Source organism: Leuciscus leuciscus, assembly GCF_965113295.1.
Source record: "Leuciscus leuciscus genome assembly, chromosome: 1".
Taxonomy (NCBI): domain Eukaryota; kingdom Metazoa; phylum Chordata; class Actinopteri; order Cypriniformes; family Leuciscidae; genus Leuciscus; species Leuciscus leuciscus.
In genome coordinates this window covers 60925558-60950748 of record NC_138725.1, presented here as the reverse complement: position 1 = coordinate 60950748, position 25191 = coordinate 60925558, and the positions used below count along the sequence as shown (strand labels likewise).

At 35.9% G+C, this 25191-nt stretch overlaps 2 long non-coding RNA genes across 3 annotated transcripts in view; one reads left to right on the top strand and one right to left on the bottom strand.

Annotated features, from left to right (window-relative positions):
• The window catches only part of LOC309495859, a 173026-nt gene that overhangs the window by 47555 nt on the left and 100280 nt on the right, over positions 1-25191 (top strand). The window lies entirely within an intron of this gene.
• On the bottom strand, positions 1-25191 carry LOC309495857. The gene is made up of 2 exons (XR_014204851.1): positions 20967-25191; positions 1-420 (listed from the first exon to the last, which is right to left on the bottom strand). It is a non-coding gene; the product is annotated as an uncharacterized lncRNA (long non-coding RNA).

Genomic DNA, 25191 nt, shown 5'->3' with positions numbered 1-25191 from the left:
TTGTTTATTTATTTATTTGTCCTGAATAATGCTTTTTATTTTAGATGTGACCACAAAGTCTGCTTAAACACTTTTTACAGTATGACGCTCATGTGCCATTTTAAATCCAGCTTGTACCATTTCTGGTCTATATACCTGATTTAAAGAAAATGCTGTTGTATTTCCTACTTGGAGAAAAGAAGTGTGCATTATGTACAAAATACAACATTTATATCAAGATTATAGTTGAGGTTAACATGTAAGGCTCAAAACACTAGTACAGAAACTGTGAAATCATAGTACGGAAGCAACAACAACAATGGGAAATGATAGCAATCAATGGGCTCTCGTCGTGATGCGTCTCAAATGGTCATACAGGAAGTAAGTTCTTGATGATCCAATGGGAACAGGACATCCAGTTAACCTCCGTCCAATAGGCTTCTGGAAAAACACAAAACAGAGAAACAAAATGCGGATGAGGATAACACGACAACCATGATGATGATTAGAGAATTCAGAGATGGCCAGAGAGTTCATTTCAGAAAACGAAAGACTTGCAGAATGTGTCCATGTATTGATGTGGCTTTTGGAAGGAGACACATGCTAGTAGATACAGACCAGTGTGACCTGTCAGACCTTTGACCTCCACGCTTTCACCTGTGACCCCAGCTGACCTCTCGCCCTCCACCCCCTCATTTTGACTGGAGCAGAGAGAGTGTGTTTTGGCTGGAGAAATGGCATCTACAGTATAACTTTTTATATGTGATTATCTATAGTCCCAAAGACTGATCATATCAACCACAGCTGTTCATTACATCATTCACTGAGAAAAACCCAATCATTTCTCATGCAAACTTAGTTTTCTTGCATTACTGATTTATTGATTTGCATGTAAACCCTTGAACTGGGTTATTTATTACACTGCACTACAAAAGGCAAAGTGAAGGCAACACCGAAACAACTGATAAAATTGGCTTTAAAGTTTTGTGATTGTGACTTGATCTATTTAATATACATTTTCAAACTCTTTTGTTTCACATTAATCTGATTACAGTTCATCTTGACCTGTTTATCACAGGACAAACCAAAGTCTAAAATTATATATTTTGAAATGTATAAATTAAATAAAAATGTAAAATTAATAAAAGTAAAAATACTCTCAAATTTGTTTGATGATAATTATTAATATATTTAACACAATAGTTGAAATTTGTATGATTTTTACATTTATTTTTATTAATTTTCATTTAGTTTTACTTGATGCAGTATAATAACAATAATTACAATTGAAATAAAGGTTAATATATACATCACAAATAAGTTAAAATTTACCGTTTCATTCTGAATAGTGAGTGGAAATCATCCTAATCAATCACTTTTTTCCCCCTTCTATTAAGAGTCCTAGTTTTGTTTTTCTTATGGTTTATACATGTAGTACTTTTAATGGTGAGTAGAAAAAAAAACATCTTCCATATAGTATTTTACACATTTATAATATTTTTATTTTTCACAGTATAAATGAACATGAAAATAAATAGTTGTTTTTATATTTTTTCAAAGCGCATCACTGCATATTACCTTTACATGCCAGATTTGATAGCTATTAGCAATTTTGTTGTACATACAAACACTCTTGATTACAGAGTAAGATGCTTCACGAGTGCTTCATGAGGGTGTGTGTGTGTGTGTGTGTGTGTGTGTGTGTGTGTGTGTGTGTGTGTGTGTGTGTGTGTGTGTGTGTGTGTGTGTGTGTGTGTGTGTGTGTGTGTGTGTGTGTGTGTGTGTGTGTGTGTGTGTGTGTGGTTGAGGCCAGAAGTCTTCATCGAGTCCATAGCCAGAATATGTGTTAGTATTTGAAAAATAGTTTTCGTGTCTACACAATGACGCACAGCAGCAGAACTGGGCCGTTTGATGATAAACTCTGTTACTGTGTAAATCTGTTGTCAGTCTACAGGTTCATTCAGCCGCTAAATTAATGTGTAAATATGCTGGCTCATATCTCGCCGCTGTTACATCACGGCAGGACTTTGGGGGTTTGTTTGTGTGCGTGTGGGTGAGATTTATTCGACTTGTACTCTGGTGCTTCATTATTGCAGAGCATCCAAGAGCGCAGGATCTCCAAACAATTTATGACAGACACCTTTATTGGCCCCTGTAAAATAAAAGCGAGGAGAAAAAAAAGATTAATCATCTCTCTCTCCATTTATCATTCGGGCCCCGGAACACCCCATTAAAAAGGGCCGCAGTTTTACAGTGTTTTAAACGGGCATATGTCGGGTCACCATTGGCATTCAGCTGTGAGGGCAGCTTTAGGACCCTGAGCTCCAGCTCCACTATCTAAATGAAAGGTTGGTGGTGTCGGCAGCTTTGCCCATCTGGATTTATACCATTGTGCATTGTTTAATTGTGCCACTAAATAATGCCCATGTATTATTTAATAGGCTGTTATTGGGTTTTTAATTGGCAGGCCAGGAGGCACTTCAGTCTCAGAGAGTGCATTAAAAAACAGGGGAATCAGCCCGGTTATCTGTGTTAACTGGTGAGGTGGGTTTGTGTCGAGGTGTCAGGTGTGTGTGTGCTCTGCAGGGGTTTCAATTTTCACTGTAATATGGCTATTTGTTTAGACTAGTTCCAGGGGTCGTAATGCTGCTGAAAAATGGTTTGAGTTGAAAACATTAGACACTCGCATAGTGTCCGATACGGAGATTCATGTGAACGTGCTTTTCAAGGCATACTGTAAAATGCTGCTAGATATTTAATTTAATATTTAAAGTCTCTGTAACACTTTATAATAAGGTTTCATTTGATAACATTAACAATGAGGAATACGTTTTTTACAGTATTATTTAGTATTCTTTTTTAATGTTAGTAAGCTGTTCATTGTTTGTTCATGTTAGTTCACAGCGCATTAACTAATGTTATTAAATACAACTTTTGATTTAAAAAATGTATTAGTAAATGTTGAAATGAACATTAACAAATATAAAAAAATGCTGTAGAAGTGCAGTTCATTATTAGTTCATGTTAACTAATGTAACCTTATTGTAAAGTGTTACCAAAGTCTCTTCTAAATATGGCAACACTACACAATTTAATAAAGCCTTTTTATGTTATCTATTTATAACTCTGTAAAGAAAGAAATATAGTTTACATTCAACTACTAGGCAAATCGTGTTTTAAAGTCAACATGAAATAAAAATTCACAATTCTTTTTTTTTTTATGGAATATTGCAGTGTTTATTTTAAATGATTTATCTCTGCACATCATTATTTGTTTAAAATTCATGTGCCCTCGTAAACTTGAATCAAAATAACTTCCTCTCCCTCTTGCAGCTCATCTTTTCTCTTCTCTGTTGATGTGTTTACTGACGTGAGGGCGGGACAACCTGTCACTCACATGACATCACAGCAATAGCAAACCACAACCATCCAATCAATTCCTTATAGACAAAATCAAGTCCCGCCCTAAATTTTTTCTTGTTCGAGAAGCTGTTTCACTCAGATATAGTCACAATAGAGAAAAAAGACTATCGCAACTTCCATTTCAAGCTGACATTAAAATGTATCCATGTTCTCGATGCACCAACATTGAGTTTTATAGACCTTACCTTATCAAAGTCCCTTTAAGACAAGTCTTTTCACTCTGCAGCCATCTTTGAAACGCCTCTCGGTCATGCAAGTACAGCTCTTATCTCTTTGAATGGGGAAACATCAAATTCTCCAAAACTGTTCGCCAAGATTACAATTAAATTTCATATTTGAAATCACCAATGAAATCTGACAACAACTGTCTCATAAATTTTGTTTTTAAACGAATTGGCTCTTATGTAGAAAGCGGGACTTATTCAGCCATATTGAGCGTTGCCGTTTTTCCCATTCAGAACAATACAATAGTCTTTGACCTTATGTAGCCCAGACCCTTTTTAGCACTGCACTCATTTTCTGTCTTCAGGTTTATATTTCCATAGCATGAAGGTAAGATCCTAAGGATTTATGAATGAACCGCCTTTTTTCCCCGGGTCTACTGACATTTATGACATCCACTTCAAACATTATGATGCTCATGATAACTTTCGTTAACTCTAAAAGTAAACTCTAAAACTCTCAAGTAAATCCACTTCACTAGCTAATTACTCTTCAACAGATATGACAGACATATCCAGAGCAACCGCAAAAAATGGAAGTACATTTTTTTTTAAAGATGGCTGGACACTTGTTTCTCTGACTCATCGCGTCTATAACATCAGAATCATGGAACACTCTATCTTTGCATCAATTTAGGCCACCATCAGTAGAGGGCGGTAACTGAACCTCTACCTGGTTTTCAAATGATTCAAACAAATTAGCATGTTCTTAGCCTCATGTTCTGTGAATGCGATTTCACCAAGTACAGCATGTTCCTAGATAAACATCTTTGTTGATCCTGGAACAAAATTCCAATCAACCAATCAGATTTAAGGGAAAAGTTTAAAATTTGTCAATTTTAAGCTTACAACCAGGGTTAGGCCCTACGTGCTTCAGCATCGATGTGTTAATCATTTCATTCTGATTTTAGGGATAACTTATGGGTAGAGTTAATTTTAGGGATAGGGATAGGACATCAATTTCAGGATCAGGAATGTTGTTCCAGGATCAACAAAATATGTTGGTCCAGGAACGTGTCTTGTTTGGCAAAATCATGATGACCCTCATGTTTACCGTAAACATTTAGGATGTTGTGTCCTAAATATTTGATACGGAGTGTTAAAATGACTTTGCAACAAATAATACAATCATCATAACCTTGCTAGATTGATACTATAATAATAGAGAAAATGGTCTTAAAACTTTCACCTGTTTGCCACTAATCTTGTTGCTTAATTTGGATTCAGTGTTGTGTATTTTGCTCATAATAACAGAAGGCCTTCATAAATTGAACAACTGGTTGGAGGTCAGAGAAAAGCAATTGTGTTTATTTGATGAATCCTAGTCAATATCAAGTAATGAGTTTTGTGGATATGTTGAATAAAGTGTGGACACCAATTTTATGTGTTTCTAAGCTATCACTGCTGAATCTTCAGCACCATGGCAAAAGAAATCATAGTTATGAACGTGAGTTTGTTGTCTGAATTGCATGTGATGCAATAAAAGACAGTGTACCACCAAATAATGTAATGAAACATCTGTCTGTTGAGTTGTCCTCATGGGCTACGCATAAAAACTGTGCACCGCACTCCAACTGAAGAAAAAATGCAATCATCAGTTTGACAACACATGCTGTAAATACTCGCAACGCAATCAAATAAAAAAACATGCCGCAAATACTCACAACGCAACCAAATACAGAAACACGCTGCAAATACAACTCGACTAAATACAGAAACTCGCCGCAAATACAACTCAACCAAATACAGAAACATTCCGCAAATACAACTCAACTAAATACAGAAACGCGCCGCAAATACTCACAGCGCAACCAAATACAGAAGCACATTTTGCAAATACTCACAACTCAACCAAATACAGAAACGTGCCGCAAACACAACGCAAACAAATACAGAAACTCGCCGAAAATACAACTCAACCAAATACAGAAACTCGTCGCAAATACAACTCAACTAAATACAGAAACACTCGGCAAATACACACTCAGACCACAATGGAAATGTTTCAAGGGGACCCCACAAGTGACGAACTTGCACTCACAAAGCAACCAAATACAGAAACATGCTGCAAATACTCACAACGCAACTAAATACAGAAACTCGCCACAAATACAACGCAACCAAATAAAGAAACTCGCCGCAAATACAACGCAACCAAATACAGAAACACGCTGCTAATACAACTCGACTAAATACAGAAACTCGCCGCAAATACAACGCAACCAAATAAAGAAACTCGCCGCAAATACAACGCAACCAAATACAGAAACAGGCTGCAAATACAACTCGACTAAATACAGAAACTCGCCACAAATACAACGCAACCAAATAAAGAAACTCGCCGCAAATACAACGCAACCAAATACAGAAACACGCTGCAAATACAACATAACCAAATACAGAAACGCGCTGCAAATACTCACAGCGCAACCAAATACAGAAGCACATTTTGCAAATACTCACAACTCAACCAAATACAGAAACGTGCCGCAAACACAACGCAAACAAATACAGAAAATCGCCGCAAATACAACTCAACTAAATACAGAAACACTCTGCAAATACACACTCGAACCACAATGAAAATGTTTCAAGGGGACCCCACAAGTGACGAACTTGCACTCACAAAGCAACCAAATACAGAAACTCGCCACAAATACAACGCAACCAAATACAGAAACTCGCCACAATACAACGCAACCAAATAAAGAAACATGCTGCACATTCTCGCAACTCAACAAAATACAGAAACACTCTGCAAATACATGCACAGACCATTAAGGAAATGTTTCAAGGGGACCACACAAGTGACAAACCTGGCTGGGACCACTTATTTTTCAATGTCTACTCGTCAGTGGTGTTGTCGATGAATTGAAAGGTGAGGTTTTTTTCTGTTTATTTTAACTTATACCATGGTCTGTCTGAATACTCTATTCTGATTGGCTGGAAGGATTGCAATAAAACCGTTTAATGCACAGGTAGTTTCAAGTCAGTTTTATCACCATTCTATATTAATACGCTGTTTTCATCGAAGCGCACATACACATACATCTCTCGAACACAGAAACCTGTGCCTGCATGCTCACACACAAACATTCAGGAGCACAGAAACTTCTCTGCGCTGTCCCGCTATTTTTATTTTTTATTTGTAGTGCATTTCTATATTTGTTTGCATTGTGAGTATTGTGCGTTCCTGTATTTGGTTGCGTTGAGTATTTGCAGCACGTTTCTGTATTTGGTTGCGTTGTGAGTATTTGCAGCACGTTTCTGTATTTGGTTGCGTTGTGAGTATTTGCAGCACGTTTCTGTATTTGGTTGCGTTGAGTATTTGCAGCGCGTTTCTGTATTTGGTTGCGTTGAGTATTTGCAGCACGTTTCTGTATTTGGTTGCGTTGTGAGTATTTGCAGCACGTTTCTGTATTTGGTTGCGTTGAGTATTTGCAGCACGTTTCTGTATTTGGTTGCGTTGTGAGTATTTGCAGCACGTTTCTGTATTTGGTTGCGTTGAGTATTTGCAGCACGTTTCTGTATTTTCTGTACAAATGTTATAATAAATGGTTAAAAATCCTCATCATCTGACTCACTTGTTGAGCTGCAATTTAAAACATTTAGTTAATTAATGTTCTGCATTAACAACAGGAGCAGTCACAGAGCAGACACATCTGCAATTAAAGCAACTTGTCCAGTGTGCTGTGGAAACAAACCCACATACACATGCACACTCAGGCATACAGAAGTCGAGGACAAAGATAATTAGGATGTTCATATTATAAAAAAAAAGCCTTGCCTGCTCTTGCACACATACATACAGTACTGAGTTGTCAGTGAGTTTCACACATGCACATACAATCCCTGATTAATTAGACCACTCCTGCTGGCACACCACTTGATTTGCACACCTACTCAACCCACACACACACATAGTGTGCTGTCAGCATCTGAGGCTCTGATTTACATAAACCCACTCAGGGGACTAACGGCATCGTCTCTAATTGAGCTTCAAGTCAATCAGAAGCTAGTCAGGGGACGTGAAGTGATTTAACATCACGGTTAGCCACAACCACAGAGTCAGACGACTTTAAAAATAGCACTGTTTATCAGCACAGGAGCGGATAATGGTGTCTTCAAAATGTCAACATCCAATTGTCAAGTTTTATTTAAAAAGTATACATTTAAACATTAAACCAGTAAACATTTAGTTTATTTTAAACATTACAAAGTTATTTGGTGATTTTGAAAATGTGCTTCCAATAAAGAAAACATTTGTATGTGGCACAAATTAAGTTGGACTTTCAATTTTGTCTTTTTTTTAATGATTTATTTGTTTAAATATATTTATATATTATTATTATTATTATTATTATATTTCCCTCAATAAGAAAAATATGTATTTATATATTTATGTAGGAAAAATTAGAAAAGACAAGACAGTTATATCAAGAGTGTATATAGAGAAAATCAATATGACAGTAAAAGTAATTCATTTTTTTATTTTTTTTTTATTGTAGACCTGGGTCTATTAGCATATCTGAGCACAGTTTCAGACATTGAGATCTCTACTGAAACTTTAGAGAAGATGTGACATTTCCATTTTCCATTTGCTCTCCATTAAATCTCAATACTATTTACGAGAAACAATTAAGAAATCATTTGTGATTTTTCTTTCATTAAATACTTGGATAAAACTAAGTGTTTTCATACAAAAGGCTGCATCATTGTTCCTCTGTGAATGTTTTTTTTTTAGTTTTTTTTTTAGTTCGTAGACAAACTATTGCTACTACACGAGCAACAAACCTTAACATTCAGAAGTTTTTCTCCTACACAAAGATACTGTGACACTAAATACAGTGTGTGTGTGTGTGTGTGTGTGTGTGTGTGTGTGTGTGTGTGTGTGTGTGTGTGTGTGTGTGTGTGTGTGTGTGTGTGTGTGTGTGTGTGTGTGTGTGTGTGTGTGTGTGTGTGTGTGAGAAACAGACCTCTACATCTTGTACTTTTAGCTGGGCTGTATAATTCCCTAGTGTGTCTGCACAGCCATTTGATACAATATTTAGACAGTAGGCAGCGTATGTCTTTTTGTAACACTAGACACTAAAAATCTGCCCTTTACAACTCTAGTTAAAATTAATGAGCTGGTTAAATGTCTGCAGGTATAAACTGTAAAAGTGTGTGTAAGTGTGTGTGGAGTGAGATAAAGTGGGTGAGAGGGGAGGTATGGAGACAATGGCGTCTCTGCGGCGTTACACGCTCCTCTTTCTGACGTTCCTCTCACTCCCTTTTTTTCACGGAAGCTCATCTATCCTCCCGCGGGGGTCACCCGGAGGTCGCCGAAATGGAAGGGTAACTGCAAGGTCACGAGTCTGTTTCCCTATCGTCTCTCGTACCGGGGTACAAATAAAGCCTTAGCACTCACGGCATATGGGCGCTCAAATGTCTGAATCATTTTAAACCAAAAAAAAAAAAAAATGCTTTCCATAAAAATAAATCACTGTAAATCGCTTTCGGGGCGGGCAATTACCATATTTCACTCATAATTGTACAACTCCCATGGTCAGATAATTGTGGGCACTCTCTTTCACTCGCAGACAACCTCTCAGTCGGCCCTTCTTCCTGCCGGTTTCGCTTCCCCCAAACCAAAACGTAGAGTCCCAACTCTCTCTACCTTCTCACACTCATCACTTAGACCAGGTAAACGCGTGGCGTTCAATACATACACAATATCTGCGTGTAACATGAACACCGCTGGCGTCGTTAAGCGCTCCCGGCCGCGATTAGACCGTCTGGAGACTCAGTGCGCCGCCTGTCCGTCAAATTGCCGCGGGGTCCCACTCTGAGGAGCGCAATTGATTTAAGAGAGCCCTCCAGGTCCAGTGTGCATTTTCATCAAAACAGCAAAATCAATGCTAAGCAGATTTAGATCTTCGTCGCTGGCTATATTTCAGCTTGCGCCCTCACTAATGCTGACGTGTCCGAGGCGGCCATTATTACCCGCCATTAGCATTACTGTCGCCGCTGTTACAAATTCAGCTGTTCCACCCAATTTAAATTCAGCTGAAGGAAGTGTGTGTGTGAGAGAGAGAAGCAGTGGGGAGGTAGTCATGTTTGGATGGGGAAGACGGAGGTATGCGAGCTGCACAGGAGGATCTGTGAGGGATGACTGCATTAGCATAGCGTGGGCTAATGCGGGTGCTCAAGGACGTGTGCATAACTCGCCCCCTTCTCTTAAAAGTCAACTGAATGTTTTGTGGTTTTGTGATGTAGTGAATTGTCATTTTTGTTGTTGAAAAATGAATATGCCAATGCATTTGCGTTCACTTGCAAACCTTTGAGATCTTTGCTAGCCAACGCAAAGTTTCTCTGGGGAACGCAGAGGTTTTGCGAGCGAACCAAAGTTTTTCAGGTGAATGCAAAACATTTGCAAGACAACACCAAAGCATTGAAATAATTTTTATTCCCCTCCCATCTCATTGTTTTTTCCATCACCATGTCCCTTTAAGGGGCTTTGTAGGTTTACCAGTTTCCATAGCAACTAGTTTTTGTCAAAATTTCAAAGTTGATTGATAGTAAAAAAAAATTTAATCTAATGGATGGACAATACATTAGTACTTTATCGGTTAATGGACAATATTACTTTTTATTTTTAATTGGTAAAATTTCGATATTGGATATTTAATGCATGTTCATTTCCCCTACTTTTTCAATAGATTGGAATAACTTTGTTGATATCTAATGCTCTCTTAATGTTCATTTTAAAAAACAAATTTTCCTTAATTATAATTTCCAATTTAAAACACAATTCAACAACACTCTTTAATGTAATCTTAATCATTTTAAATGTTAGAAGATTTTACGTTTTAGATTTGAATGTTTATCATTTTATTTTGAATATTTATTATATAAATAGTATATATTTAGTAGTGTATAATTTACTTTACAAAAAGGTCTTAATGCATTAACAGAGCAATATTTTTTATAACTTTTATTAATCTTTGTTAATGTTAGCTAATAAAAATATAGTTGTTCATTTTGCATGTTAATTCATAGTGCAATAACTATGTTAACAATTACTTTTGGTTTTAAAAAATGTATTAGTAAATGTAGAAATGTTCATTATCAAAGATTAACAAATACTTTTATTTTCATTTATTTTAAGCTCAGATTTAGAAATCTTTTTTTTAAGACATCTGGTTTTTAATTTATTAAGATTTTACAGTAATATGAAGAATTTTAACCGTTTTTTTTTCTCCAAAATGCTATTAGCCATATACTATTGCCATCCCAAAAAAGGAAATTAAACAAACAATGATTCAGAAAGCTTTTTAACCTACTTCAAGGACATGCAATATACATAACATATTATTATGATTTTACAGGAGTAGCAATAACTGAAGGAACTATGATGTTTGGACAGAAGCTGAGGTTTCCACGCTTATTTTTGTAAGGGTTTTCTACAAAGTCTGTAGACCTAATATTGAGGCTGGAAAACGAGTTTCACTGGATGTTTGTCTCTGGAAATGAGCCCTTTTGTGATGTTGCTTATGAGAGATTATAAAAAGAAAAGTTATATTATATTTACCGAAATATTACTTGCAGTCTGTTATCTGTGACTTGTTATTTTGCCAAGCTTCATGAAGGCTTCATTTTTGTGTTGCAAAATTAAATATTTTAGCTATTAGAATTAAAAAAATATGTTGTGTACACTATCAACCAACATATCAATTTCATGGGGTGCGAAATAAATTGTCATTTTATAAAAATGCAACAGAATTCAGTGTGACAACTCTTAAGAAATGACAAGAATAGTAACCTAAGTTTAAAAGAAGTACTCTGTAAATAATTTAATGTGTATATATTACACTTAAGTATTATATTGCAGTAAATTAGGTATTATATTCCCTTACATTTATGGTCCTGCAGTAACTTTCTCTTCAGTGTTGCTTGGAGAAATATGCAAATGTTTGTGAGATATAGCAAGAATTATGTATTCTAGATGTAAACTTCTCTGCGGTAATGAACAGTTATGTTACTATATTGAGTTGTGTTGCACGGTTGTATTGACCAATTGGAATCCAGGACCTTTCCTACCTTAGTATTTATAATTTGTCTTATCTGATAATGCTTGTTCACAGGTGGTGCTCCATTTCTTAGACGGAAGAATCATTCTTCATACTCTGAAAGAAAAGCTCAGGAGTGTGTGCAGCAGCGTAAACTGTAAAATATGGTGCATCTGTGTGCATGTACAGTGTGTGTACGTGGGACGTGATTAACAGTTTAAGGAGAGGATGTGGAAACCCCCCCTCTTTCATACTAGCCTCTTTGTACCCTCATTTTTTTACAGATCAGATCTTTCACTCCCACTTAAGGTTTCCTTCTTTTTCATCCTTGATCCCTGAGCCTCTTTCTTATCTCTTTATACCATTCCTTCTCTCCTGTTTTCACTCTCCCTTCACTTTTTTAATTTCAAACCCAGCCCCAGGGTTAGTACGCTTATCTCTCTCTTTCTGTCTTTCTCTATCTGTCTTCCACCAGCTATAGCTATGCCTTTAGATAGCTGGTCGCTCGCTCGCAGGAAGTGCAAGGCAGGGCCGTGACCCCGGGATGAACTCTGCTGGCGAGGTGAAACAGAAGGCCGCTAGTGGGGGTGAGTCCGAGACCCGTCGCCAGGTTGCTCGTTTGGGACATGTGATCCGCCTGAATGGGGCCTCCGTGGACTCCAGAGTTCCACCCCACGCTCATCTCTCCTCATTAATGGAGGTGGCTGCTGTCACACGCACATACGCGCACAGATACACACAAAACGCTATCGGAGGAAACACTGTAGGGAGTATCGGACAAATATGGGGGCTTCGGTTGAGAAGAGGGCGGTGCTTCAGAAATGGGTGATGATTTGAAGATAAAAACGTGGAGAAGGATTTGTGCAAAGAAACAAAGCGAAAGTGAAAAATAAAGAGTTTTAGTGCTGGAAAGCTGGAATATCAGTTCTGGACATATAAATGTATGCATCGGGCAGACGTTCAATGCAAATATGTTTGCAAACACGTGGAAGTATTTTCTAAAATGAATCAGAACTGCTATTGATTTTAATAGTATTTTAATGAATAATACATTTAAATAATTAATTAATTAATACTTGAATTTGTTGATTAATTTAGGATTTCATATTATTTATTTTCCTTATTATTAAATGTATTATTTATTAGAATTTATTATTATTATTAATAATAAAAAAAAAAATTATTTTTCAATATTTATTATTAGTTATTATTAAATGTATTACTTATTTTAATTAGTCTTTTTACTGATTGCTGTTATCAACCTATTATTATAATTATTATTTTTATTTATTTTTCTAAATGTTTTTGTTTTGTTCAAATTATTATTGATTTGAATTAATGTATTCTTATTAGTCATAATAAAAAAATATGCTTTAATAATTTAAAATGTTAAATCACACAAAACAATTACATGTAAAAGTAAAAGTCTGTCATTTCTTTCAAAAATATTTTTAAAGAAAAACAAGTCAAATTTATTTATATACGGCTTTTGACAATAACCATTGTTTCAAAGCATCTTTACAGAAAATGATAATGTTAGTGTTTCTCATTTCTTCATACCTGTATGCCTTAAAGTCGCATTTAGCAGATTAAAGCTGGCCAATAAACTAGTTTACACTTGATGACGATACAAGCAATCAAGCTGAGATTTACTATGTATGTATTGCTGTGAGTATACAGTAACTATGCATATTAAGTTATAAAAAAAAAGAAGATTAAGTAATGACAACATGTTTTTACATTGCTTTAACACATCAAAATATGTTAAGCAATTACAACTTTTTGTATGTTATACAAGATTCAACTATTTTTAAGTCAGTTTAATGTAATTTAAGTTGAAATGACTTAAACATCCAAGTTAATTGTACTTAAATTTAAGGCAGAAACTTTTTTTTCTTTTTTTTACAGTATGTGCAATAATACAGTTTACATTTTTGCCACAGACACCTACATCACAATTATGTGATAACTTGCCATAAATCATAACTTTAATGTATCCATTATGATGTAGAGACAATTTCCAGTAGTAAGTAATTGTATTAAAGGTACAAAACCTCATTTTTTTGGAGTCTAAAATAATCAAGTTAATATACTTTCTATGTAACAAGGAGTTAAATTTGTGCCTTTGAAAATGACCATACTGTATGTAAGAGATCTTAATGGGGAAATTTAATTAATTAGGAAGGGTGTCCCCAGGATGCAGCAATGAGGAATTGTGGGATGTCAAAAAAGGACATTAGTCTCTTCTAATGGAAACAGAAAACCAAATCATTCCACACTCTGAGTTTAAATGAAGTGTCCATGTAGTAATCAGATTGAAGCAGAGGTCACTTGGTCTTCCCTCTCCGAGCGTGATCGATAATTATATAGGTTAGACTCCTGATGACTAGGGGAGAATACAGACGGCCTTGGTTTTCAATTACAATAGTAGTTTACAGTTGAAAAACTTGGCATTTTAACAGCAATTATTCATCCAATATTTAGTTAAATCTTGGTTCTAGAGTATACAACTTTTGCTTTAGAAAAGTTGAGAAGCGGCTAAACTGAAATTCTGTGAAACACCAAAAGGCCACAAATCAGTTCATCTGAAAACCAATGACCTAAAATTCAAAAAACACGTCCATAATTTGCATTTAAATCAGTACATCAACAGTTGCTGACTTTTTTTGTTACAGAAGATGTGCATTTGTGATGAAATGTAAGGTTTAATACGCTGAATGTCCTGTAAGTGCATAAACAGACAGGTGGCCTTTGATTTACAGTGTTCGTAAACATATTGGAGTAAAAACTGTATACACATGCTCAAACTGTATTTTAGCATGGCATAAGAAATGGGAGGTGGGGAATGTGAAAGAAAGAGAATTGGAGTTTAGCCAAGCTTGCTGCGTTTGATCGGGACGCTGAAAAGAATTTACGGCCTGGCGGATTGGGTGTCGGTTGGTAGAGTGTGTGTGTCTGTGTGTGTGTGTGTGTGTGTGTGTGTAAGAGAAAAAGCTCCCCTCTGACTATGCTCGGCACTGGTCCGAGAGCTCCCTAAATCTCTGCCTACAGATTTATGGTCCTCCCATTCACACGAGTAACCAGAAACACAATCACTATCACAATCACCATCAGCCTACACACACACTCACACACACACACACACTCTCAGAGCAGCCAGCTGATGCTGAGCTCGCCTCAGCTGAATCAACTATTCAGGAGGAATTAAAAAAGCACACACAAACACACTAAATCACTCCGACTCGCACACACACTCGCACCATGTGTGGTTGGAAGAAAGAATCGGGAATGCATGAAAGGAGGATAAGGACTGAAATGGAGCATTTCTACCCAAATTACTCCACGTTATTTATTGCAGCAATTACTCTCAGACGTCTGTGCGCCTCTTCATTTGAAACGATTGTAAAAATACATCAATAGTGGCTGAAAGACCAGAGGCAGTCTCACTGAGATCAGCTGCTGAACAGACATCGCTCACCTGGCACAAGAGTCGTCCTCCGTATCGTTTGAGAGGATGGGGTTTATTTATATTACTGTATTTGACACTGTAGAGACTATGATTTGTTACGAACACTGGTTGTGACATGACATCATATTATATGATCATATTATATATAATTTATTATCATTCATATTTGTATTTATTTTTTATTTATGATTCTAGTCTTTGATAGGTATGCTCCGTTGTAAGTCGCTAACTGAACAAAATGGATGCATTGATGTTTAAATTCTGACGGCTAATTATTTTCAATGTAATGTCCAAAAACTGATAAATTGGCGATAAATAAAATTCTATTTGTAGTGTTTTCTCTAAATACAGAAACTATAAAACTCTACAAACTAAATAGTTTTAAATGCTGAGTGAATTTTGGATTCACAACATTGTAATGTATACAGTATGTAAAAAGTATATATATATATATATATTTTTAAATGTAGTAAAAATTACATTTAATGCTTTTTAAATTCTTATTTACTCTTTTAAAGATAACTTTTTGATTTTGATTTTACTTAATATGCTTAAATGTACAGCTGAATAGTGAGCATTTGGAGGAGCTTTTTTGATACTTCTAGTACACTTTACTGCATGACAATAGCATCGGATTTATCCTAAATTACTTATTTTACACAATGTAATAGAAACAACACTCTATTTAATAAGTACAAATTTGTTGCAATAAGACATTATGCTTAATAATAGCTTATATTTGAATAAGTGTGGCTGAAGGTGACGTTGTCCGCAGGGAATGCTTTCGTTGCAAAATGACCCAGTCTGAGGTCAGAAGTCAGGCAGCTGTACTTCCTTTTGCTGGACAATGTCACACGTCTTTCGAGATCGTCTAATTGGCTCCCCACTGAGGCCTCTCTCTCTCTCTCTCTCTCTCTCTCTCTCTCACACACTCACTCTCTCTCTCTCTCTCTCTCTCTCTCTCTCACACACACACACACAAACTCACACCTCTCCTGAACTCTGGGAAAACAGCCACTAGCAGACGGATTCAAAATGGCTGAAGGGAAAAGACAACAACACAGCATCGAGATGCAAACTCTCCTTCCCCCTTCTCTCCTTCAATATGTGATCGTAAATTCCTCTTCCTTTCTTTCCCTTCCTCTCTCTCGTTTTACACACACACACACACACACACACACACACACACACACACACACACACACACACACACACACACACACACACTTACACACACTTGTTGGGAAACGTTCAGTTTATAATTAGTTTACCTTCTTTACAAACACTTTGTTGGTGTTTTTAGAATTTTTTTTCCCTTGTACAAACATCTCCACATGGAGATTTAAATTTCTTCAAGGGACTTTTAGAGATGTTTTGTCCTAAAAAATGGTCAAATCACTTTTTGGAACCTTTATTTTTAAGAGTCAAGGATATCGAAAAATATGTATCCATTCTTTAGACATCACATGGTTGCTAGTGTCATGTTTGATCAGAAATAATCCCGAAATTAATAAGTGAAGGCATATATTTAGACTCCACTGTTCATACTCTCTTCGTCTGGTCGTCCTGATTACGTTCCACTTTGGTCAACCAATATTTGAAGACGATATAATAGTATAATTGGATGATGTAAAGTCATTATGGAAGGTAAAAAGACAATCGCTCTCGCGACATATAATCAAGTAGACCAGTGTCATAATTCAGCCTTTTCACCTTGGCAGTGTAGACCTCTCTTGTGTTTATGGGCGGTTGAAGCGAAAAAAAATTTTTTTTACAGAGTATGCAAGGGTGAGAATAGTGAATTACAATTCCAGTGGTACTGGATGGTGGTCATGAACTTTTCCGTCCTCAAAAAGGCACTGTTTATGTTTTTGAAGCTAAAGAGGTTAAACTTCATTAACATTTGTGTTCTAAAATGGAATATTACAGCATGTCGAATCACAATAAATCTTTTCTTTACGTTTATTTTTAACAGTTTACGTCAAAATCCCTCATTTTGGATCAGGGGGCACAACGGCGGCTATGCTGTGGGGACGTATTTACACTCTGGGAACAGCAGAAGGTTGGGATCTGCAGTCTAATTTATACGTGTGGGGACGTTTTATTCCTCTTTGGATTTTGAAAGGGCCTTTGTGGAAAGTACGGCGTAGGGAAATTAGCAGTGTGTGAAAAGAGAGCTTGGTTTTCCATAGTTTAAACAAAAAAGAAAAGAAAGTTGAAATCAGCCTTAAATTACCAAGTGTGTGGAAACTCATTTGGCCAGGAACGTTTTGGGCGCTGAAAGGACAACAGCGGAAAGTTTTTCTCGGCAAGGCGTAATTACCAAGCCAAGACACAAACATTTCATCACGCTGTGCCGTTTCTTCTCCTCTGTCTGTCTGACTCACTCTCTTTCTCTCTCTCATTTACACCAACACATGCTTTCCGTCCATTTGGAGAACACACCCAGAACCCGAAAGGAAAGTGCACAGCTTAATCTGTCTGTCTTTCTCCTAGCACTTACTCCCTAGATGGTCATAAAGATGAAACGCCCAAATGTGAGCCTAGCTCTCGAAGCTTCATAATAGCATGTCATTTAGAGTCTGACAGTTTGGCTAAACCACCGCGCTAACCACTTTCTAACTTTGTATAACAAAGGCGATGCAAAAAAGTTAGTGAACCCCCTGGCTATTTAACATCAAATAATGTCTTTGTGTTAGAAATGTGTGGAATATTAAATACTGCTTTTTAAATGTTTTATGTATATGTACATGTTGCTGTGATTTGTTCTTTCAGAATTTTTTTTAGGAAACCGCGTCTGATTTAGGAGACTCTCAGATCCGAGGAATCAAAGAGAAATGGAAGTAATGTGTTTACGGATAGCAAAATTGTGACCACAAAAGTTGAAATCCACAAATAAATGGACATTTATTGGGGCAAATTGTGTGTTCGATGTGTTAATGAGATTATATGGGAAAACGTCTATAAAACAATGAATGGGTTTACACGATTTATCTCGGGCATCCGTGATGACTTTGTGTCTGCATGGAAACAGTGTGAGCTTCTGCTAATGGCTTCATCACAGCTAATGCACATATGAGACTCTCAAGCAGCTCGATGAAGAGCAAGGTGAAAAATACGACGCGTGAAAGAGGAAAATCAGCTTTGACGAAGTGAGATGAGAAGTTCACAGCTGGGGTGAAAGACTCATGAAAAATACTCGTAAACAGAAGCGAGCGGAACCATAAAGCGCCAAGATGTCGGTGGCTGTATAGCTCAGGGTAGACTAGCACAGATGTTGACCCCCCCTCTCATCATAGGTGGGTAATTAGACCCAAATCACCACACTCTCAGGTGGAATCGCACTGTTTCAAGGGGAGATGGCGGGGGGCTAACTGAATCATCTGATTTAATATGACCACAGAGCCTCTCTTTGTTGGCCGTCTTTTTGTTTTTTATTTGTTGAGAGTGGTGACTGAAGGTGAGCTCATGAAGTTATTGTCTGAAAGCAGGTGGAACAATTTTTTTTATTTTGTTTTGGCTGTGGGGTGTAGCTGATATCCTTTTTGAAGTTTGAGTTGAACTTCATGTAAATCAAATTAAGCAATGTAGAGATCAAATGTCTGAAACTGAAACCGACATTACCATACAGTTTAGAAACATAAACAAATAATTGCAGTCAAAATAACTAGCCGGAAAAACACTTGTATAAATGCAAATGTGCCACATTTTAGAACTAAAGAAGATGCTAATAAACAATATTGTTCCGTGTGTGTGTGTGTGTGTGTGTGTGTGTGTGTGTGTGTGTGTGTGTGTGTGTGTGTGTGTGTGTGTGTGTATATATATATATATATATTCATTATTTCTCTTATTCAGGCCTATTTATTTAGATCTTAATTTATATTTATATTATATTTTATTAATATCATTATATATATATATATATATATATATATATATATATATACATATAAAATCCATATATATATTTTAGATCTTATATCTTGTATTATATTTTATGAATGTATTATGGATATTATAAATAATTTGTGTGTGTAGGTATGCATATATATATATATAAAATGATAAAACACTGCAAAAGTTGCTGCTTTAAACATCCAAGTTGATTGTACTTAAAAATGTAAGTCATTTCAACTTAAACAACTTACATTAAACTGACTTAAAAAATTTGTTGAATCTTGTAACTATAAAAGTTGAAAATTGCTAAACTTATTTTTGATGAGTTAAAGCAATGTAAAAGCATATGTTGTCAGAACTTATTGATCATATCATTTTTTACTTTGTGTGTTAACTGAAATGTTTAACTACGAAAAGCTGAAACACTTGGATGTACTGTATATATCGTCCTGTGAACACTCTCTTGTGCACGATACACATTCGCAAAACTGTCTGTTCCTGAGGTCTGGAATATGTGTTTACATTAGTGAGAGTCCACCCTAATGGGCCATCCATACCTTAAATGTGATCTCAGTTGAAGATTGTTGCTCTCCATGGTACCATGCATCAAGCTAACCCAGTAAAATACTGTCAGTCATTGAGCCGAGCTCTTATCATCTCTAATGCCATTCAGAGAAGCCAACATTCACATTGTGCAGTGAATGTCCACGGCTGTCTGAATGTCTGCGCTCTGTGGTCACAAGGCTGACGGTTTCCAAAACGCTTCACAAAAGGGCGCAGGCCGTATATCTTTGATTCAATTCTGCTTTCAGCTGGCTCTTGAGAGTGTCCCAGAAATTAAGGCTAAAGTAATCCCAGATCTCAAAGACGACTCAGTTCTTTGTGGAACAGAAATATGTTTAGAAGGCTTTTAAGTAACATTTGGTTTATACAGAGGGATTGTAGTCTTTGCTCAGAGAATTTTTTACTGTTCATTGATGTTGCTAATACCAGTTAAGTTAAGTTAAGTTGGAGGAAAAAGATCTATCACTTGCCCATACCTGCCTGGAGTCGAAAGATACACCCCTGAAATTCAGCTTTGTTTTTCATTGTCAGCATTATAAATCGCAAGACTGTTTAACTTCTGCATTATTGAACCTTGTGAAAGAACAAGCGCCATACACTGTGACTTACAGAGATGTTTATATATAAACATTAAAGAGAAATGTGTTTTAGAAAGATGGTTGGCGTGTTTGATTACCTTGTCTTTAAACTTTATATAAAAAAGGGGGAAAATATCACAGTTGGAGTATAACACAAAGTAAATGACTGTAGACATACACATTCAATACAAATACTCTGACTTTTTGATGAACCCATTTTAATTTTAACTTCCACTTATCGTATCATTTGAATATGTCTCTTTATTATTTTCATATATTTGAATCATAGCATTTTAATCAGTCTATGAGACACAAAAATACAGAAATTACATCAAATGACTTTTTTTTTTTTAACATGAATGAATTGAGGTGATTTTCAAAATGTTTTTACAAATAGGGAAGATATGACTTTTATGGTAGCCTAAGTTTCCTTTCACTGCTAAATGTAAAAGGCAAAATATAAAATAAATAAATAAAAGCAGCCTCTCATAATTTATAATACAATGTGTATTAATTATGAGTTTGAGACATAATTTGGGGACACATGCTTCACTAATCAGCAGGCCATAAGGATCAGCAAAGATTTCCTGTGTCAAGAAACAAACTACACATTACTACTCGTGAATTATCTCTCTCACTAACAGGATTATATATCGTCATATATTGAATAAACAGACCTCACCAATCATAAAGTATAGCTGAGTCAGTCCGACCTGCTTAGTGATTTTAAGTTGTTAATGTCCATTTCAAGGCGAGCTACAGAGGGATGACGGACCACACTTACCAAACAACAAAAGCACTTTGCTCCTTCGGTGAAACGCGACCTCGGCAACGCGTTCAAGCTGATCGATTTATTCTCTTCTTTTCCCCCGCATTTAGAGCGCGCGCGCGCATCAGACTCCAGACACGCAGAAACTTTTTCAACAGTCGCTCGACGCTCGCGGGTGTTGTTCACTTTCCCGGTAAGGAGGGAAAAAACCACTGACATCAAGTCCCCTCATCCGCGGTCTCTCAGCGCCCCTCTTGAGCCCCCCTCCTCCTCCCCCTCCTCCTTCTCACGGAAATCACGACTTCACTTCAAGCGTCTGGCCTTCGGTTCCCTCTTTCTGTTTCTTTTGGACGCTATCAAATCAGCAGGTTTAGGGAATTTGTCTTCTACCTTTTCTTTTCTTTTTTCAAGAGAAAAATTAAAGAGGCTATTGACAATAATTACGTTGATGTATAGTTGCAAATAGTTATAAGTGTGGGAAATGCACGAGATTTATTTGTTAGCTGTTCAGAAGTTTTGATTTCCGGTGATGCCGTTTTTTTTTCTTCCTAAAGGGTCGAAGTCTTTATATTCATGTTGAACATAAAAAATAAAAATAAATTAAAAACTTTTATAGGCCTATACCTTTTCTTACAAAGTATGCCTAAGTGTTCTAAGTTACTACAATTCTTTCTAAAATGTGTATTGTGCTTTGTCCTGTTTGATCTGAAAATAGTCATGATCTAACGGGGTCTTTTCTCTTTTTTATGGGTTTCTTGTCACATGACAACAGAATAGCTCCCTGCGTGGCTACAAGCTAAAATTACTTTGATTTGAACTTTTTTTTTCTTTTTCTTTTTTAAATAGGCTATAATATTTTACAGTAGCCTACAACTGATCAAATGCTTATTATTTTGATAAATAATAATAATGATAGATTATGCTAAACAACTTTTTTTTAATGCCAACTCTTTTTTTCAATAATCGTATGCCTTTTGACCTTTTTACAGTCTTTTACTTTAAGCCCAATGGAAATCTAATTTATTTTTAATTAAAAATGAAAAATATAGAAATATTTTAACATGCACATTTATGCATTTAATATTTATAGACTATTTATTGTAATTTGAGTAACGTGATTGTTCCAATATAGCACACGAATTACTTGTTTTGAGAAAATACATGTAGGCCTATTAAAATTAAAATGCATTTTGTGGCTTTTAACAGATTGATGTTACCAAAAGATACAGACATTGAATCAAGTCTCATTTATGTAAATAAAATTCAGGGTAATTTCGGAAAATGTATTATTATCTCGCGTGACTTTGAAACAACGTCAAACAAGCAATAATGGTGTTTGTATTTGCGAGAGGTTTTAAATTAACATGTACGGTAGTTATGGAGAATATGACAAGTGTAAATTCTAGCCTCATTTCAACAAAAATCCCGTGTTGTAAGTGCTTTGTCTGACAATAATTGAACGTTATGCACTCTCTATCACCGTTTGGGCAATAATTAGCCAGTCTTTTAGTTTTATGAGACACACGTTTAAAGATAATTCCCACTATAAAGTAGACTGATCGTTTTTTATATCGTTTTTGCGCTTCTGTTATGCTTGATATTTCAATCGGATGTGTGTTAAATAGTGAGAGTAAATACTTAAAATTATATATGATAACACTAATCGAGACGTGGCTGTGACGGATAAGCAATTAGGCTTCCGAAATAAAGTTTTGGCTTCACGTTAGGCCTGTGAATCTGTCTTAATTAAAGCTTGTGAAATGATTACGTAATTCTGCACTTCGCAGCTCGGTGTCACTCACCAAAAGAAGATGATGATGATGATGATGATGATGAAGGTCACCTTAAAACACTTTACATTTGTTTGTCTTTCATTTAGCCTAGCTTTTGTGCTGTTAAGTTTTTGTTTAAAAAAAAATATATATTTATTTACAATTTTACAATTCTATTGAAATTTACTTCAAAATAAGCCACAGTATAGCCTAATAATAATAAATAATTGAACCATGAAAAACAAATAAAAGATTTCGATTCGACAAGTTCCTAGATCTTAAATAAACGCCGCATCTTACTTTTTTTTTAGTCTAAGACTATCCATTAAGTCAAGATCATGATTTATAAATCTGCAATAGTTAGACTAATTTAAAATAAACCATTAAAAAGTTTCCTCAGCTTCAAGGCCTGTCATAATAGGCTATATGTAAACCGCAGATACATTAATTTACGACGATTTAAGAGAAAAGGTTTTGCCGTCGTAACTGACTGTAATTTACTGTGAAGGTGTGAAGATATCGCGAGGAAACGAGTTATCAAACACAGACAGTATAAGAGGCCTACTGTAATTCAGAAAGACTTATTTATAACGTCGTCGATCAACAGCCGAAAAGGTCCGGACGCGTGACATTTGTCGGAAACCATAAATCAACATCGTGTCTGGGTGATAATTAGGGAATATCAAAAAAGAAGAGCTAAGAGAGGTCTGTCACTCCTGATGAATTGACATTCCAGATTTCTGAGGGCTGAAATATTTATGAGTCTCTAATGAACCCGAAGGGTAAAATAGCATATGTTTTGGAGTGTGTTTATGGCAGAGCCTCAAACAACGTTGCGGATTATAAAAAGTCCAATTTTAAAATGTCCTCTTCGTTCTTCTGGAGATAATTAATTTCATCGATCGGTGGTTGATTTGTTAGCTAAGAGCTTGTCTGTTCATGATGTGTTCTCGGATCTCTAAGGGTTTGTTGTAGAGCTGAACGAACAGCAGGTGGCGCAGTTGAGGCTAGAGCAGTGTTGATGTTGGAGGACACCAGCAGCTCTGAAACACCACATGGATGCCGTCTTTCCCTTGGGAAATGACACTTGTGATATTCCGACACCATGAAAATAAGAGATTTTTGCATACCAGATTTTTCCAAAAGCAAGCGGCAGCGAATAACTAAGATATTGATCAATTTTCGTCCGTTATTGTCGACCACCCGAAGTAGCTGAAAAGCATAAGTAGCCTAGGCCTACAATAGAATTAGAAATAGCCTATTTAAATCAAACGAGACGTCTCCTTTCACTTGTGTGGTTTAGCCTTCCACACATAAACGGGGCGTACAAATTCTGTAATCGCCTCTATGGTTGTCCACGTTTTGGAAAATACATAATTCTCCTGCTTGACTGAGTGTAAATAATGCGGTTTAAGGGCATGTAAATTAATTTTAATGAATCGGAACGTGAGGTTTTTGGGGTTATGAATGGTCATGATTGATGACCTCATTATTATTGTCATTATTATTATTATTATAAATAAAGTTACTACTTTTCATAGTTAATTTAATATTTTTATTGTTACCGATTTTAATAAGCTATCTTTGGAAGTTATGTTATCCTATAAATAGGCCTACTGTTTTTGGAATAGGCTAATGATATCCTATATCTACACAAAGTGACCTTTATCATTTTCAGTTTAATATATGATTTTATATAATGTATAAAATCCTAAAACATTTATTTAATCGATGTAGACCTATTATTTATAGTTGAAATCGAATTGATTTATTGCCTACGTCATTCTTATTAACCTATTATTATTATTATTATTATTGTTTATAGCCTAAGCGCGAAAGTAGCCTAGCCTCGTGGTTGTAAAACGGTTGTTCTCCTGTAATAGTTTTGCTGCAAAAACGTCTAGAAAAAAAAATGTTTTATTTAGTTTGTAGGCTTTGTTGGTAAAATAACTCCGGTTCTCTCGTTGTTTTTGTCTTGTTTCAAAATAGGCTAGTTATTATTTTGTTTTGTTACGGCGTTCGAGCGCGTCAGTGAGAAACCAAAATCATATAAAGTTTTGATCAATTTTGATCAAATTTTAATAAGTGACTCCGACACATTTTATTGAGTAATTCAACGATCTTTGCATGTAAGAATCAAGTCGCGTTTTGTTTGTGGATTTTAGAAACGCGACATGTAGAGATCTAATGCGAATAAAATAAAACTCTTAATACACTTTTTTTTTCTATAAATAAGGACAGTCTGATATACACAAAAATATGCTTGTCCACTTTTCTTTGTCATTTTTAAGGAATATAATAACACACACACAGGCTAAGTCGAGTTTGAAAAGTAGGCCTGTGGGTTACATTTTGACATGTTTGTTTCCGGCGCAAAAACTCTTCCGAACTGCTCTGTTAGCTTCCTTTCTCACTCAAATGTAAAATGTAAACATGACAACACCGACAACAAATCTAGTCCAAGTTAA